Source organism: Sciurus vulgaris, assembly GCF_902686455.1.
Source record: "Sciurus vulgaris genome assembly, chromosome: 17".
NCBI classification, from domain to species: Eukaryota; Metazoa; Chordata; class Mammalia; order Rodentia; family Sciuridae; genus Sciurus; species Sciurus vulgaris.
The window spans coordinates 14,776,325-14,792,729 of NC_136478.1; the positions used below are offsets into that span (position 1 = coordinate 14,776,325).

General features: G+C 43.2%; 1 protein-coding gene across 1 annotated transcript in view; it reads right to left on the reverse strand.

Annotated features, from left to right (window-relative positions):
* The window catches only part of ZFHX3 (zinc finger homeobox 3), a 308,931-nt gene that overhangs the window by 267,651 nt on the left and 24,875 nt on the right, over positions 1-16,405 (reverse strand). The gene's annotated exons all lie outside the window — the stretch shown is intronic.

Below are 16,405 nucleotides of genomic sequence, written 5' to 3' on the forward strand. Positions count from 1 at the left end.
AGAACGCAGCTCGCCATTGCAGCACTGATTAAATACAGGACATTATCTCACCATAATGCCCTCCTGGCGGCGTTCCCAGGAAAATTCTAACTAATCATAAAAATAGAAAGAAAAACGCAACCTAAATTCCATTCCTCGTCTTAAATGAGTGATGTGTTCACTTTTATTTATTTTTCTGGAAGCGAGGCGGGAAAAGAAAATGAATTTTAGGGCTTAGAAAAACAAGCTACTAATAGTACTAAGTAGGGCTGGGCGGTGGTGCAGACAGCCAGCTCTAGCAGATGGAGCCGGCAAGGCATGGCCTGGCATGGGTGGGGCCCGGCGCTTCCCTGGCTGTAAACTTCAAGTTTAAAACTGGAGCACCTGGCAGGGCAGAGCCAGGATTGGGTGAAGGATTGGGATGGTTGTGGGGTTGAGAGTGTACACACACACACACACACACACACACCATCCCCACCAAGCTCAGTGCTCGATACTTTCCTTACTGCTGTGGGGTTGAGAGTGTACACACACACTCACACACACACCATCCCCACCAAGCTCAGTGCTCAACACTTTCCTTACTGCCCCGGCAGGCAAGTGCTTTTCCAATACTCTTTCAAGCAATGCCTGATCTTCCTCTCCCAACCTTCTTTCTGTCGACACGGTCTTCGGTATTCTCTCCCTGGAGGATCCTTTCCTTGAGATTCACCTACTCACACCTTAGACACTTGAATAGATGGGAACCTGCTCCAAGAACCTTGACTCCAGGACAGGTGTTGGCATTCTAGACCTCCCTTCATGGCAGTCATGAGACTGTCAAGCACGCAATGATCCTGTAGTCGGTTAACTTGGCTGTCATTTATTCTCTTAGACTTAAAAAAAAACACCCAAAACTGTCCTGCTACCTGGTTTGAGATTGCTGGGCAGCTATTCAACAAAGAGCTATGTTGGAGGGGTGCTAATGGCCCATCCACCTGTCCACGATTACCTTAGGGCTTAGGCTTAGCAGCAACCAGCAGACATGAGACCACAGCAAGATGGGTCCACAACACTGAGTACTCCCCCTAAACAGTTCCTGCTCTTTCCTTCTGGAAAGGATTTGCAGATAAACCATGGGACAGTTCAGAATTCTGAAAACCAGCTTCTGAGATGCTTCTCATAAAGTTAATGCCAGATGAAAAGGAAGTAAAAGACACGCCCACGGGCCTCCTACCTGTACCTGAACCAGCTCTGACATTAGAATCCCAGCGATGCCATCCCCCACCCTGGCTACTGCTGAAGTAATGGGCACAGTTGCTTGATGGCAAAGTTCTAGCTGGGCTAATTAAGCATACTGAGCTAATAACCTTCCATTTTGGGACCAGTATTATTCATAATTTAATGTATTGCTGCTGAAACATTAACCTTTCGACAACTGGCATGTTGCCTATAGCAGCACAAGTGCTGACCATCTTTCAGTAGAATGAGTATTATTGTTAAAACAGGTATAAATCATTCATGGCTGCAGCTTTTGTGTCAGAACCTACGTGAAAATAAGCAGTAAGCTGGGTAATTTATTTACCTTTTGGTGATTATTTTTTATGATTTTATGTTCATATTCAATGATTCATAAACATTGGCTGGGTGCCATTTTGTAATCATTTTACATTTTAAATATGACTGTGGCGGTTCTGCTTTTCATCTTTAAAAATTTCAGGATTGATACTGGGCAACTTAATCCAGGCACAAATGCAAATTCATTTGAAAGAAGCGGGAACAAGAAAAGTTCCCGGCCCCTTCATTTTAACAAACCATTTTCAACAGAACCATTTACAGCTTCCACTTGTTACAGCATTGCACTTATAGCAGCAAACTTTCTTTGAAGTTTAACACACAGAGGGTGCCTTGAAATCTGAATAAAAGCACAGGAAAACAGTTAACAAGCTTCTGGTTGGAAAGATGATGGGAAGGAGCTGAAGGGTGGAAGGAGGCCTGGAAACTCTGGCTCCTGGCCAAGAAGGTTGGACGTGGCCAGCCCTACTCCCAGCACCTGGTTGGGGAACGTGATTACAATCCCCTGGGGTCCTGGAAGCTCTACTGCCCGCCGCCTGCTTCTGCTGCTTGCGCTGACTTTGGGCTCCCCAAACAGTTCCAGAAGGTAGCTCTATCTCCTATGACATCAAGCAGGAGCTGGAGAGGCTGAGAGGCAGTGGGGTCTTTCCCAGCCTGCAGGTTCAGGAGAACTCCCAGCATCCTGCAGTCTCTCTTCCAGTATCCCTTCGCATTTCTTAAACCAATGAAAATGTGGGTTCCAAATATATAGTGACTGATGCTGAAGTTCTGATGCTGGGAGGCAAGGAGGGCAGGAGAAAGCAGAAACTGTGACATCATGTTAGAACTCTTTCTTGAGGCAGAAGGAGGCCTGGGAGCAAGAAGCTTCCAGAAGGTCATCTCACATCAGGTGTGTTGGCATGGAAGGGCACCCAGTCAAAGAAGACTGGCAACTTTGTCCCAACCATAGTTGAGATCTTGAAACACAACCATAAGCTCATGCAATAAACAAATATCCACATCCAGAGTGGGGCTCCTTCGAGAAGACAAGAACGGGTATACTTCTTTCTGGGGTAATTTCAACAGACTGGCTCTGGGACAAACACTGATCATCTTGTCTATCTACCATTCGTTTTATTTCCCATTTTTAGCTTTCATGACTCTTTTCAATTGGGTTATCTGATTTTAGGTTTTACACATACATTTTAAATCCCTAACCACTCACCATGGGAAAATATATATACAACACACAATTAACCATTTTAGCCATTTTTAAGTGTGCAATTCAGTGGAATTAATCACATTCATGATGTTGTATAAATATCATCACTATCTATTTCTGACACTTTTCATCACCCTAGAGAGAAACTCTACCTATTAGGCAATAAGATCCTCCACCCTCCTCCCCTGCATCCCTGCCCCCAGCCCCTGGGGAAACCTCTAATCTACTTTCTCTCTCTATGGATTTGCTGTTATTCTGGACATTTCATGTAAAGGGCATCATGGGATATGTGCCATTTTGTGTTTGACTTTATTGCACTTAGCATAATGTTTCCAAGGTTCATCCATGTCACAGCATGTGCAAGAACTTAATTTTTGAATACTAAAAATATTCCTTTGTATGCATATACCACATTTTGTTTGTCCATTCATTTATTGATGGGCACTTGGGTGGTTTCTCCTTTCTTGCTATTGAAATAGTGCTGCTGTGAATGTGCATGTACAAGTATCTGAGTCCCTATGATATTTTGACCGTTATATTTTTTTCAAAAAATTTCCTGGCACATTCTATTCTCTGATCTACCCTTATCTTGAACGCTCTGCTTGCTAGCTTGGCAGAGCTGGCCTGGGCACAAGTGGTGAAGCCATTCCTGCCTGGGAACTCCTTTCTAGCCATCCTGTCCATACCGTGGCTTCAGAGGAATTCTCGCCGTCACCCTTTGGCATTGCCAAACCTAGAGCTGGTTGTGAATTCCGCGTCAGTAACCTCCACTCCCTACTGTGGTGGACTTGATGAAACAGGCTGCTTCTCAGGTATGCTAAAGAAGAAATTAAGAAACAGAATCACCTGGGATGAGTGAAATTCCCTTTCAATCATGTCAGCCAGAGCAGATGTTGTCATGAAATTTGATGTTATGGATTTATTTCCTCATACAAAGTCTAAAAGGGAAAAACAGCGTAAGAGCTGAAATGTGAATTGGACATGTCTATAGAGTGTGAATTGGATTCAAGACAAAATATTGTGAATGGTTAATAGGGTCAGTCTAAGTATACTTGCTGAAATAATCTCTTGGATATGCAAATATTCTGAGAACTACACTGTCAAATATCTATTGTATCCTCTTATCTATGTGTTCACAGAACTGCTACATGTTATAACAAATGAAAAATGTGAATTTAAAAAATAATGTCACCCTAAAATAATACTTTGCTTTGAATAGTAATTTTTGTTGTTGGAGGTTTTTTTTTTTTTTTTTTTTCCTTTTCTTTTCTTTTTCATTTTTGTCACACACCAGAAAGCCAGGTACTTAACATAGCAGTATTAGAAATATTAAGAGGTCAACTTTGTGCTTCCTGTTCTCAGCAGTAACAGACATGCTATAGGGGCTGGGAGGGAGCAGGGACAGGTCACATGTCCAGCTTGGCCTGGGTCAATACCATGCCTTGGTATTACCCCAGTGGAGTTTCTGCTTCTGGCTACCTACCTGCTCAGTGGCATTCCCTTTCTTGGGGACATTGAGTTGAGGACTTGAGATGCATCTCAACATAGTAATCAGTCCACTACAATGAGGATGGGGCAAAGGAAATCCAGACAAAGGAGACTTAGGGAGGTGCTGCAGCCTTAACTGTGGACAATTTCTAGGGTTCCGTCATCCAAAAATCATTAGCAGGTAGCCGAGTTTTCTTTTCCTCTCCTTTGCCTCATTTTTGAGACTTGGGCTAGTTGAGCAGAGAAGGAACAGACAGAGCAGAGAGATGGGAACAGTAGATGCCGACCTGGCACATGATTCACATCCTAGAACTGTGCCATGGTAGAAACTCAAAAAATATAAAATGAATGAATTGACATCGGCCACTAGATACCCAAGTGCCGACCTGATCTGAACAATGTCTGTCTGTCTGTCTGTCTCTCTCTCTCTGGTCTGGCCTAATTTTTCTGGGTTTGATTAACTTTGGCAGAATTTGGCTCTTAGAACTGTCAGGAGATGAAAGAATGAAAGAGAGTCCCTTCATCCCACTTAAATGGGAATATCTCCAACATTTCTAGTTTACAGGTCAAAGTCCAAGTCTCAGGATTCTTTGGAGAAAGGATCCTGAAGGCAAAACATTAGAAAGCAACTGGCCCCAGCACCTGCCCATTCCTAGGATGTCCCACATCCTTACTCTGGTTCTTGGGACCTTTCTCATCCCCACGTTCCTTCCCTGCCCCTCAGAGCCTACCTGTTCTGAATCCCACCTGCTCTGAGCCCTGCCTGCCTTCTCCTGGCCAAGGTGATACAAACTCCTGATTTCACTTTCACTCCTTCCTTAACCCAGTATGAGAAAATGTCCTTCAGTGTGTCCATGGCCCCTGAATCAGAATATCTGGAAGAATTTGTTAAAGGTACCAATGTATGGGACTCACCTAAGATCTACAGAATCAGAATATCTCAGGTAGGTTTTGGACTTCCCAGAATCACTCACAAAGTTGAGACCATCACCTTTTGGCATGAGTAATACAATTATCCCATTAATAAGATAATGTTCTATTATGCAGCTATGCTGAGTGGAATTCTGTAGGACTTCTCCTTTCCTGCAGGTGTATGGCAGGAGGGGGCAGGAATGGAGGGAATTAGAAGGTGACAACTCCATCCCCCAGGTGTTGACAGGAGGAAGAAAGAATCCAGGCAGAGTGGTATTAGCTCTTTGGGGGCCTACAATGTAGCCATTGTAGGTGGGCATTCTGGAATCCTTTAACAGTTCTGTTACCTTTTCTAAGGATTTTTTAAAAAATCACTAGAAATGTGTCCTTTGACAAGTAATACATTTGCTAATGGCCTCTGAATTATGCTTATTTCTCTGCTTTCTTAGGAGATGCTTAGGTCACACTTTGAGAGATGCTCTTGGCTGGGTTCTCTCCACCTTGGCCCTACTGACATGTTGGCTAGATGTTCCTTTGTTGTGGGGACTTTCCAATGCACTGTAGCAGCATCCAGGGCCTTTACCCACTAGATGCCAGTAGCACCCCCTGCCCTAGTTGTGACAACCAAAAACGGTCTCCAGAAATTGCCCAAATGTCCCTGGCTGAGAACTACCCCTCTAAGAAAAAAAGGCATCTCTGTGCCACATAAAAGTCTAGCATCTTTTTCAAGTTCCATTTCAATTTCAGATCGGTTTCTTTCTGACTTTCTTATTTTTGTTAATGACACTGCTGCTCTATAGCCCCCAGACTTCAAACCTCAACCCTCCTATGCTCCTTACTGCTCATGACATGCCCCTTGCAAGCTGGGGGCTGCCTCCCCAGTAATCCTTCTTCCATCCCTACTCTGCTTGGGACTCGTAGATCACAAACTTGAAGCTACTCATGTGATCTCACCTTGGGATGCATCTCAACTTGGCATTTTCTGGCCTCTAACTCTAGGGTTCGTGTTGCCCCTCTTTTCCAGATCTTATTTTTTGGACTAAACCCAAGCACACTCATGGATTTCTTCCACTGCTCTTGAACCTTCTGGAAGTTAATTTCTTTGTTTTAAGTCACCTTTGCTTTTCTGTAGCGTAGGACCTTGCATAATGTTGGTGCTTCAAAAAATATTTATTGAACAGATGAATTTCTCAAACACACACTGACCACTGACACACAGCAATGTTTGTATATATTTTTTCAGCCTTCCAAAGACTTTCACAATCATGAGCATAGCACGGCTTTCTTTCCTTGTTATTTCTGCCTTTCAGTTTGTCTGCATTTGTCAAGACTGAAATACATGAAACAAAACAACACCAAACCAACCAACCAACCAACCAACCAACCAACCAACCAACCAACCAACCAACCTGGGTTTGAGGTCAGAACCCAAACTCTATCCTGACGTCTCTAAGCCTCACATTCATCCTCTGAAAAAGGGCAGTAATAATAGGCTCTCTCTCATAGGTTGTTGTAAATAAAGGTCAAGAGCAAAAACACATGTAAGAGCTTAATGTGGTACCTGGCACACGTTAGGTACGCAACAGGTGGTAGCCATTGGGCCCTGGTGTTCCCACATTTACGTCTTTGTAGAGGTCTCTACTGTCTCCCAGGTCTCCTGGGCCAAGAGTGTCTTGGGTCCCCAGCACCATCTCTCTTCACAACCCACTGAGCACCACAAGCCAGACTCTTACTCCGTCCTCTGGGCCTATCTTTCAGCAGCTTCCTGTCCCTGACTTGTCTCCTCCCCTGGCGGCTGTAGGAAGACGCTTGCTGAGAATTAATTGCTTCCTCACCCATGTTTCCACGGCTCTTTGAACCTCCCCACTAGAACTTTTTCATATTGTCTTACAGTTAATTTGTTTTTGTATTTGAACTCCTCTGTGAACCCCTGATCTCCTCAGGTGGGGATTATGTCTCATTCCTCTTTCCGTCCCAGTTCCAATGCCTGGACAATTCTAAGAGTTCAATAAATGTTTTCTGGGTTTTATAAAATAACAATACCTTTTGTGTGTGGACCTCTCTACAGAGATCATCCTTATGGATCTTTAGATCAAACTAGGGTTGTTCTGGCAGATACTATGAGGAAAATCATGGAAACCAAAGCCAGGAATTGAGTGATCTGGCCAAAGTCCCAAGCTAACTGAAATATCCTGACTCTCTTTGTCAATCTTCTTGTCTCATGGATCCTGGCTTCCCATGGAACATTCATGATAGTGGCCTTAGAGGAAGAACTGGCTAAGACTCTTAGCAACAAAGCAAATTCATATGTTAGGTTATGAAGTGCACCCATCTCCACTTGGAGTGTTAGGAGGTCTCCAGAACGACAGGCACGGAGGCCATTGCCATAATAATTGGGAAATGTGATATGTTTGATCTTCATGTTCAGAATTAGGTGGTGCCTGTGAATTCAGAGATGGTCATTTGTCCAAACTGCTCCAGGAGGGAGAACTTCTTTTTAAGAGAGCTAGAGGAACCCTGGTAAAGGTAGGCTGCCTCCTAGTTCACAGGCTTGGCTATATAAGCGCCGTGGGAATGAAAAGGATTTCCAGAGGAAAAACTCCTTCTGGGCCTCAGTTGGCTTCAGGTGCAGACCTGACTCTGTCCTCTTTGCCTGGCTAACTTTCAACCTGCATCTCAAGTGTCACTCATGTCAGAAAGTCTTCCTCGGTCACCCTTCAGCCCTTGCACGCACTCCCATGGCATTTTACATTTGCTTCCATCATCATTCGATTGAGTGATCAAATACAAGTCTGTCCCTCACTTGACCGTGAACACCCTGAAGGCAGGGACCTGTCAAACTGTATGTCACCAGACCATTTTGAGAGCACATGAGATAGTGCAAATGTTCTCAGAAGACACAGGGGTATAAAGCATCTGGTCAATTCCCAGCTGTCCATTGGGCTCCATGACATAAACTCTCACTCCAGTTTATCCTTGGGCACTTAATGAAAAAAGTCATATTTTGCTAATTGAAAAAAAATACTATGACTTACCAGGTTAAAAAAGATTTTTTTTTTTTGTCCTGGCCTTCAAGATCTTTGTGATTGAGGCTCTTCTGGATCCAGCCTTCTGCCTCCTCATCCCTCCCCCACAATGTGCACCCGACTTCCCATCTCCCACCTTCTGCACTTGCAATACCCTTTTCCTGGAACTCCAGCCCCAGAGCTAGGAAATTTCCGTCATGTGAAACCCAGTTCCAGGATCGCTCTGAGCCTTCCTAAGGCCTGTCATCCCAAAGGATGTTTTAGGGGCTTCTCCTCTTGGCTCCGGAACTTCTGCTACTGCCTGACCTTTTTCTTGGTGTTCCAATGACTTCTGCCTATTTCCCTCAACTTATTGAGAACAAGTTTCTCAGGGGCAAGAGTCTTGTCTTGCTCTGTTTTTCCACACTCTCTGGTGCCAGGTATGAGGCGGCTGGATTGGCTGTGAAAGGATTGGTGGAATTTAACATTTTTAAAAAAAATTAATGCACTTGAAACTCTTCACCAGCTCTGAGAAGACTTCACGTGCATACTTGTTTTCTTATGGTGTCGCTTTTTGGTTTCCAGGACTTTTGTTCTAGAAGGATGAGAAACCAGGGTTAAGCAAGTTGGAAATGTCCAAACTCTCCCTCTCTAAGGACAAAAGCTTTTCAAAGGACATAAAAGGTTGAGTTGTGAGATGGCTGTCATGTCACCATCCAGTTTCACTATTTTTATTGTGCTCTTGGGTCTGGTCAAATCAGTCAAACAGGGTGATGTGACATTTGCAGCTAGTTTTATGCAAGAAGCAAAATCTTGCGTAACAATAACAAGAGGAGCTGTTGTAACTCTGTGCAAGTTGGAAAAGAGTGGGGGCTAATTTGGCTTGGGTAGATGTGACTTTGTCTCCTAGTCCCCATTATTCATCACAAGGGACCTGATTTGGAAAGTTTAAGTCATCAAAACATTTACCAACTATCCATCCACGACCATGATGTGCCTGTGTAGTGAGTGGGTCCTGGTCCAAAGGTGCTTTCATGTGATAGTTATGTAACCATGCACTGGTCACCATGTGCGTAAGAAGTGGGTCATGACACGCTTATCTTATCAGGCGTTATTAAGTTTTGCTAATGGATGGAACTAACTTTCCAACCAATTGGTTGGCAGGTGAGTTACTTGCAATAGCAAAATATTTTTTTTTTAAATGTAATTACTATTCAATTTTATGTCTTTGTACACATCCTTATTTAAAAAGGAAAAGGATACAAGGTAGGTTTAAAGAAAAAAAAAAAAAAAGGGAGATACATGTTGGAAGTGGGCATTTAAATATAAACCCTTTATGCCCCGTCTGCATATTGGTGGGTTTCCTTTCCCTGACTCACCCAACAGGTTGACCAGTCTCTCCTCTGTGCAGCCCTGTGCCCTGAACAAACCTGTTCTGAAGCATGGTACCTGTTACACTGTCTTTATTCCCATGTCATAAGCTCCTAGAGGGCAGGGCCATGGCTTATTTTTGAACCTTGTGTATCTAGCACAGGATTCAATAAAGCAGGAGGAGGAGGAGGGAGCGGAGGGGAAGTTACATTATTGTGTAAACTGAATTTCACCCCTGTCCCCTGCCACCCTCCAGATTCCCCTTTGGGCCACTCCTTGAGCACACCCCCAGTCCCGCTCTGGCTGTCCCTGCCCCATCAGGTCCTGTGTATCGCAGGGCACAGGGCTGCGGCAACTCTGGCTTTCTCTGCTGTGGTTATAACAGGGTTAAAGTTGAGGTTTCTAATTGCTCCCAGGAGGTCTTATTACCTGTTGATTAGGTCCTTTTGGGATCAGCATCAAACCGACAACAATAATAAACACTCCCTTCATTGGAACTCAGTAATGACCCTGACCTGGTGGCCATGGGGAGGGGCATCAAGGGGCTGGAAACAGCCGGCCATGGGAGGGGGCGTTTCTCAGAGATGTGGTGGTGCAGGCTCAGAGGCGCAGCTAACAAGCTGATGGGCACCGGTTTGGGACATTTGGGTGGCCAGAGGCACTTGTGTTGTTACAGCACAAGGCGCCTCAGAGAGGACCCTCCACAGCCAGCCTGAGGACTTGAGAGTGGAGCTGGGTGGTCTTTCTACAGGATTCCAGGAATTTGGGGAGAATGGTCTGCTGTTTCATGTGTATTTTTCCAGTCTTTTCCCTCTGCACGCACAAATGTGAATGTGTGAATGTGCGAACATGTGTGCATGTATGTGTGCGTGCATGCCATGTTTAGTATTTTTCTTACAAAAGTGCTACAGATGCTGATGCTCTTCCACTTACAATGGGGCTATGGCCACAAACCCACGTAAAATGAAGACACTGTAGGTCAAAAACGCGTTGAATACACCTGACCTGTAAACCTCACAGGTCAGCCCAGCCAGCCTCGGACATGCTCAGACCACCTGTATTCGCTTACAGTTGGGCAAAATCATCGAACACAAGCATAGTTTACAATCAAGTATTGAGTATCCCCTGTAAATTACTGAATAATGCACTTCATGTAAAAGATGGAATGGCTGTTGGGCACGTTTTTATATCACTGTGAAGTCAAAACACCTTTGTTGAACCCCTGAAAATCAGGAAATGCCTGCCAACATTTTGTTCTTCAAACTGTTCTTTTTTCTTTCACCTGACAATCTCTCCTGGACATCTTTCCATGCCAGTGCATACCTCAATCTGTTGAAGAGCTTTATAGTAATCCAGAAAAACACAAAGCAAAAATCATTTAACCGATCTCTTGTTCTTGAACATTTTGGTTTTTCTCCAATTTCTTGGTATTACAAATAAAACTGCATTATATATTTTCTCATTTATTCGTGGAAGTATTTCTGTAGGTAGGATGCATTCAAAGAGGTGCCTATTTGCACACTCAAGAGTGCCTTTTGAGTGTGCCCTTTCCTTGGTCCCTGGATAGTATAATTTTATTTTTATTTTTTATGGGATGGGAGATTGAACCCAGGGTCTAGTGCATACAAGACAAATGCTTTACAACTGAGCTATACCCCTAGTCCCAGTATAATTTTATTTATTTGCGATAATTTAATTGTATAAAAGATATCTCAATAATGCTTCAGTTTGAATTCCCTATCATGATATTATATTAATTATATAATTTATATATATTTAATTCAAATTTAAAATTACAAGAATAATCCAAAGACTTTCCCGTACTCTTTTTTTATTTTTGGTATTGGGGATTGAACCCAAGGGGTCTCTATGTTTAGCTACCTCCCCGGCCCTTTTATTTTTTATTTTGAGACAGGTTTCTTTATTGTTTAGGGTTCCACTAGGTTGTGGAGGCTGGCCTCAAACTTTCAATCCTCTGGCCTCTGCCTCCTGAGTCACCAGCATTAAGGTGTGCACCCCCATGTCTGGCACAGCAACTTCTATATACTCTACATACAGGTTTACTGATTCTTTATATCTTGTCTCATTTGTTCATTATTCTTTCCCTCTCTGTATGTTTATCTCTGTATATTTATATCAACGTGGTAGTCACTAGCCATGTGTAGCTATTACATTTTATTCATTTAAAATATATTTATTTATATTTTGGTTGTGGGGATTGAACCCAAGGGCACTCAGCCACTGGACCACATTCCAGCCCCTTTTTAAAAAATATATTTTCCTTTTGAGTTGTAGATAGACACAATACCTTTATTTTATTTATTTTTAAGTGGTGCTAAGGATTGAACCCAGTGCTTCACATGTGCTGGGTAAGTGCTCTACCATTGAGCTAAACCCCAGGCCCCTTTTTTATTTTTTATTTTGAGACAAGATCTCGCTCAGTTGCTCAGGGCCTCTCTAAATTGCTGAGGTTGGCTTTGGGAACTTGTGATCCTCCTGCCTCAGCCTCCTGAGCTGCTGGGATTACAGGCATGCGCCACCATGCCTGGCTGGCTGTTAAATTTAAATAGAATAAAATGAACAACTCAGCTCCTCAGTCATATTTGCCATACTTAAAGTTCTTGGAAGTCGCATGTGGCAACTGGCTGCCATTTTGTCACAGCAGGTACAGAATACTTCTGTCATTGCAGGGAGTTCCATTGGGCAGCTTTGAGTTATATGGATGTATGAATTCTGAACCACTTTCAAGTCAGAAGAAGCTGTCCTTTGGTCCCTAAACACTTCAGTGTATACTTCCTGGGAATAAGAATGTTGTGGGAATGGAGGTGCATGCCTGTAATTCCAGTATCAGGAGGCTGGGGCAGGAGGATAGCTTGGACAACTTAGTGAGACTGTCTTAAGATAAAAAGGGCCAGTGGTGTAGCTTAGTGGTAGTGTCTTTGGGTTCAATCTCCAATACTGGAAAAAAAAAAAATTCTCATTCATAAACACAGTACAATGATCTAAATCAGGAAATGTAACATGCTGACCGTGTATCAATTGCATCAAATATCTCAAAAATTTTCTCCACAGCTATAGTTTTTCCTAGTCCAGGATCAAATCCAGGATCATACCTTGCATTTAGTTGTCATGTCTCTTTATGACATTGCATTTTAAGAATTAAGATTTTAAGTATTAAGTTAGACTATGAAATCCCCCAGGGTGTACAACAGGTGTCATTTGTATTTATGTGCCCAACATTTACAGTGAGGCCTAGAATGAAATCAGAGACTGGAAAAATGCATGAACGAATGAACAAATTTCTGTACCTCCCCTTACTTGTAATTATCCCCTTTCCTTCTCTTTCCCTGAAATCAAAACAAAACAGACTACACGTGATTATTTTGGAAACGTATTGTCCAAAAGACATCTAAGGAAAGGTATTATTTATAAGATCATAGACTGGCCCCAAAGTCTTTGGGAGATATTTTGGCAATGTTGATGATTGTTTAGAAAAAGAAGTCATCTTTGCCCTGTCAATTCCACTTTTCTGGACTTTCACTAGAGAAATACACATGGATGTGCATAATAAGGGATGCTGACTAAAGTGTGGTCTGTAGTGTAAAGGGTGGAGGGGAAGAAATAACCTAACCATCCATCAGTAGGGGAACCATTAAAAATGCACATGGAATATCCATATTTAACATTTAAGGGGTATTTACAATTTTCAACTCAGCAATAAAACACCTACCCTGTGATAGGTAATATTTGACATTCAAGGGATAAATAAATAAAAAGAAAAAACTTTTCTACCTTTATGGGCTTATGGTTTAATGGGAGGATTATGGAATAAACTGCAGTAAGTAGAGTAATGAGATGGAGCTTGATAATAACAAGGAAAGACCTTCAGAGCATTTTACACTACTAAAGAAACATGGCCAAGTGTCAACACAGTAACAATAGGAGTACCTTCTATGTTTAAATTCACCAAAAATTAATTTATCCATTCATAGGCATGTGATGGAAGTGTGAAGGGAACCCACTAAATTGCTGTTACCTCTGGAACAGGGTTAGGATTTCTGGGGGTGATCAAGGGGCATTTTTGTTTTATTGTAGCTCATTTGACTTTGCTTTATTCCCATGAGAATGCTTTCATGCATTGCTAGTGAAATTAAAAATAAATAAATAAGCTCACTAATGGGAGGTCTAACAATCATGCCAGCTAAGAGAAAGCAGGCACTATTTAAACATTAAAGAAATCAAATGCAGTTTCTACAGCATAATCAGAATGAAAATTGACCTGGAGGCTCTTGCCCTCCACAGCCACCAACCTATACAGAAACCAATACATGAAATATTATGCTCTCATAAACTTCACCTGCCAAGCTTGGTTATTTATCCTAAGTCTTCACAGATTTTTCTGGGAGGAAAAAAGGAAATTAATATTCACTGTGTGTCTAACACATTCCCAACATTTGCGATATTGCTATTTCATTTAGTTCTAGAGTCTCCAAGAAGTTTTACTGTATTTGTGTTCATATTACAAAATAGCTGAAGCTGGATGACTTATAAAAAAAGAGGTTTCTAGCTCAGTTTTTAAATCTATTATTTGTTTGTTTATTTATTATTTTTGCAGTGCTGTGGATTGAACCCAGTGTCTTGCAAATGCTAGGCAAGTGTTCTACCACTGAGCTATACCCGCAACCCCAGCTCCTAGTTTTAAAGGTTCAAAAGCAAGGTGCCGCATCTGTTCAGCTCTGATGAGGACCTCATGGTGGATGAGTGCCTGTGTAAGAGATGACATGATGAGACAGGAAGCAAGACAGTGAGCTAAGACAGCTAAATTCACTTTATAACAAGCCATTCTCAAGAGAATACATCCACCCCATGAGATCAGTATTCATCACTTTGGAGGAAAGTGCACCCATGACCTGACCACCTTCTACTAGGCTCCTCCACTTAAAAGTTCCACTAATTCCATCCTGCCACACTGGAGGCCGAGTCTCTAGCACATGAAACTTCAGGATGCGAACTCAAACCATACCAAACTGTGGCACTCACCACCCACCATTTTGCATGTGGGAAAACCCACGCTCAGAAGGTTGAACACATTTGTGCAAAGTCTCAAGCTCCCTGGATTCAGACTTGGTCTTTCCTGACTCCAAAGCCCACTGACTCTCCTGTACCAAGGACTCACTTTAGAGGGGCTCAAGGACAGGTTTGCAGTTGCAGAAGCTGGAACTTGTGGGTCTGGGGTCTCATTGTCCTTTCCCTCTATTTTGAAGAGGCATTCTAGAAAAGGCCTGGGAGGAAAAGTCCATGGGCATGTTTGACAGACTTTTCCCTGGGGTGCTCCATTTTCCTCTTCTGTCTGTCCACGGCACCTCATCTCAAGAGAGATAAGAGGGAGGAACATGAGGAACAGAGCCAGCGGAGAAGAGGGGCCAGATAGCAAGAGAAAGAGAGGCAAGAGACCCCTGAGGAATCCAAAAAGTAGGAAGACAGAGCAATGGCAGAAGGGAAGAGGAGGGCTTGTGACATAGGGCTGTGGGAGTCCAGGGCTCAGGAATTGAAAAGATGACAACGAAGTCATGCCAGAGGGATGGAAAACAGGCAACACACAAATAAATACAAATAAGGAAATAAAACAAACATGGTGAGAAAGTGGGGGGTTAGGGAATGGAGGAGAAGGAAGAAGCACCCAGACATCATCCTCTTTCCGTCTGCACTGGGGTGCTGGTGGAGGGACTCCATCAGTCAAGGGCCTGGCTGAGCAGGTGGGGGGTCGCAGCCCCTCTTGGGCCAGGCATGCCTGGAGTGATTCTGCACACTTGAGACCCAGGCATCCAAGGGACCCCGCACCTTGGCTCTCACGGCCTTGGGGGTTTTCAAAGTTTGTCCTTTGTTCTGAAAGGTTTTTCCAGAAAAAGACAACCTTTGAAAACCCCTTAAGACAGTGATGCAAGGAGAGGGGATAGGAAAAAGATGGGAGAAGGAAAAGGCCAGGAGGCAGATGGGAAGGAAGGGAAGAAGCAAGGCCGTCTGGACTCCTCGGAAGGGAGAGTGTAGATCTTTCACCATATCCTGAAGGTCAATAAACTGGGCTGGGAAATGAAGAACAAGTTCTAATTGCGGGTTAGCAAGAGGCCTGAGGAAGTACAAAATCTTGTGCCAGCTTCCACTGAGTTGCCTCCCAGAAATTAAAACTCACAGGCCCTGATATCCGTGGTGCACATCTTTCCACATCCATGTCCACATTACAGCCTCGAGAATGAGGCATCATCTAAGGCATTGCTTTCATGTGAGTAATTATAATTAAGCAAGAACCTCCACAAGCTATAATCATGTACACCCACCAGGCGAACTACTGGGAAGAGGCAAGGAGGTGAGCACCACCACAAATATGCAGGAAGGAATGTTCTAGAAGAGGTAACAGGAAGTGGAATCAAATACAGATGGGAACTCTTAGTTCCTCCTGGTGGGGTAGACTGTATTCTTTTTGGGGTGGGTACTGGGGACTGAACTCAGAGGTACTTGATCACTGAGCCACATTCCCAGTCCTATTTTGTGTTTTATTTAGAGACAGGGTCCACTGAGTTGCTTATTGCATTGCTTTTGCTGAGGCTGACTTTGAACTCTCTATCCTCCTGCCTCAGCCTCCTGCGTCACTGGGATTATAGGTGTGCACCACTGCACCCGGTGAGTGTATCCATTTCTATGTTTCAAGGGTAGACGGGTTAGATCAAGTGGTTGTCTTTATGACCAGGATTCTTTTTAGGTTCTTTCAGAGGAATGGGTTTTGCATGTGTGTTACTCATTTTCTGAGGCTATTTGGTGGTGGTTTCATACTGTGATTGAAGGAAAGTTGGAATTTTGTTAGCTGAAGTTGCCTTTTTAATATTCTCCATTAATCATC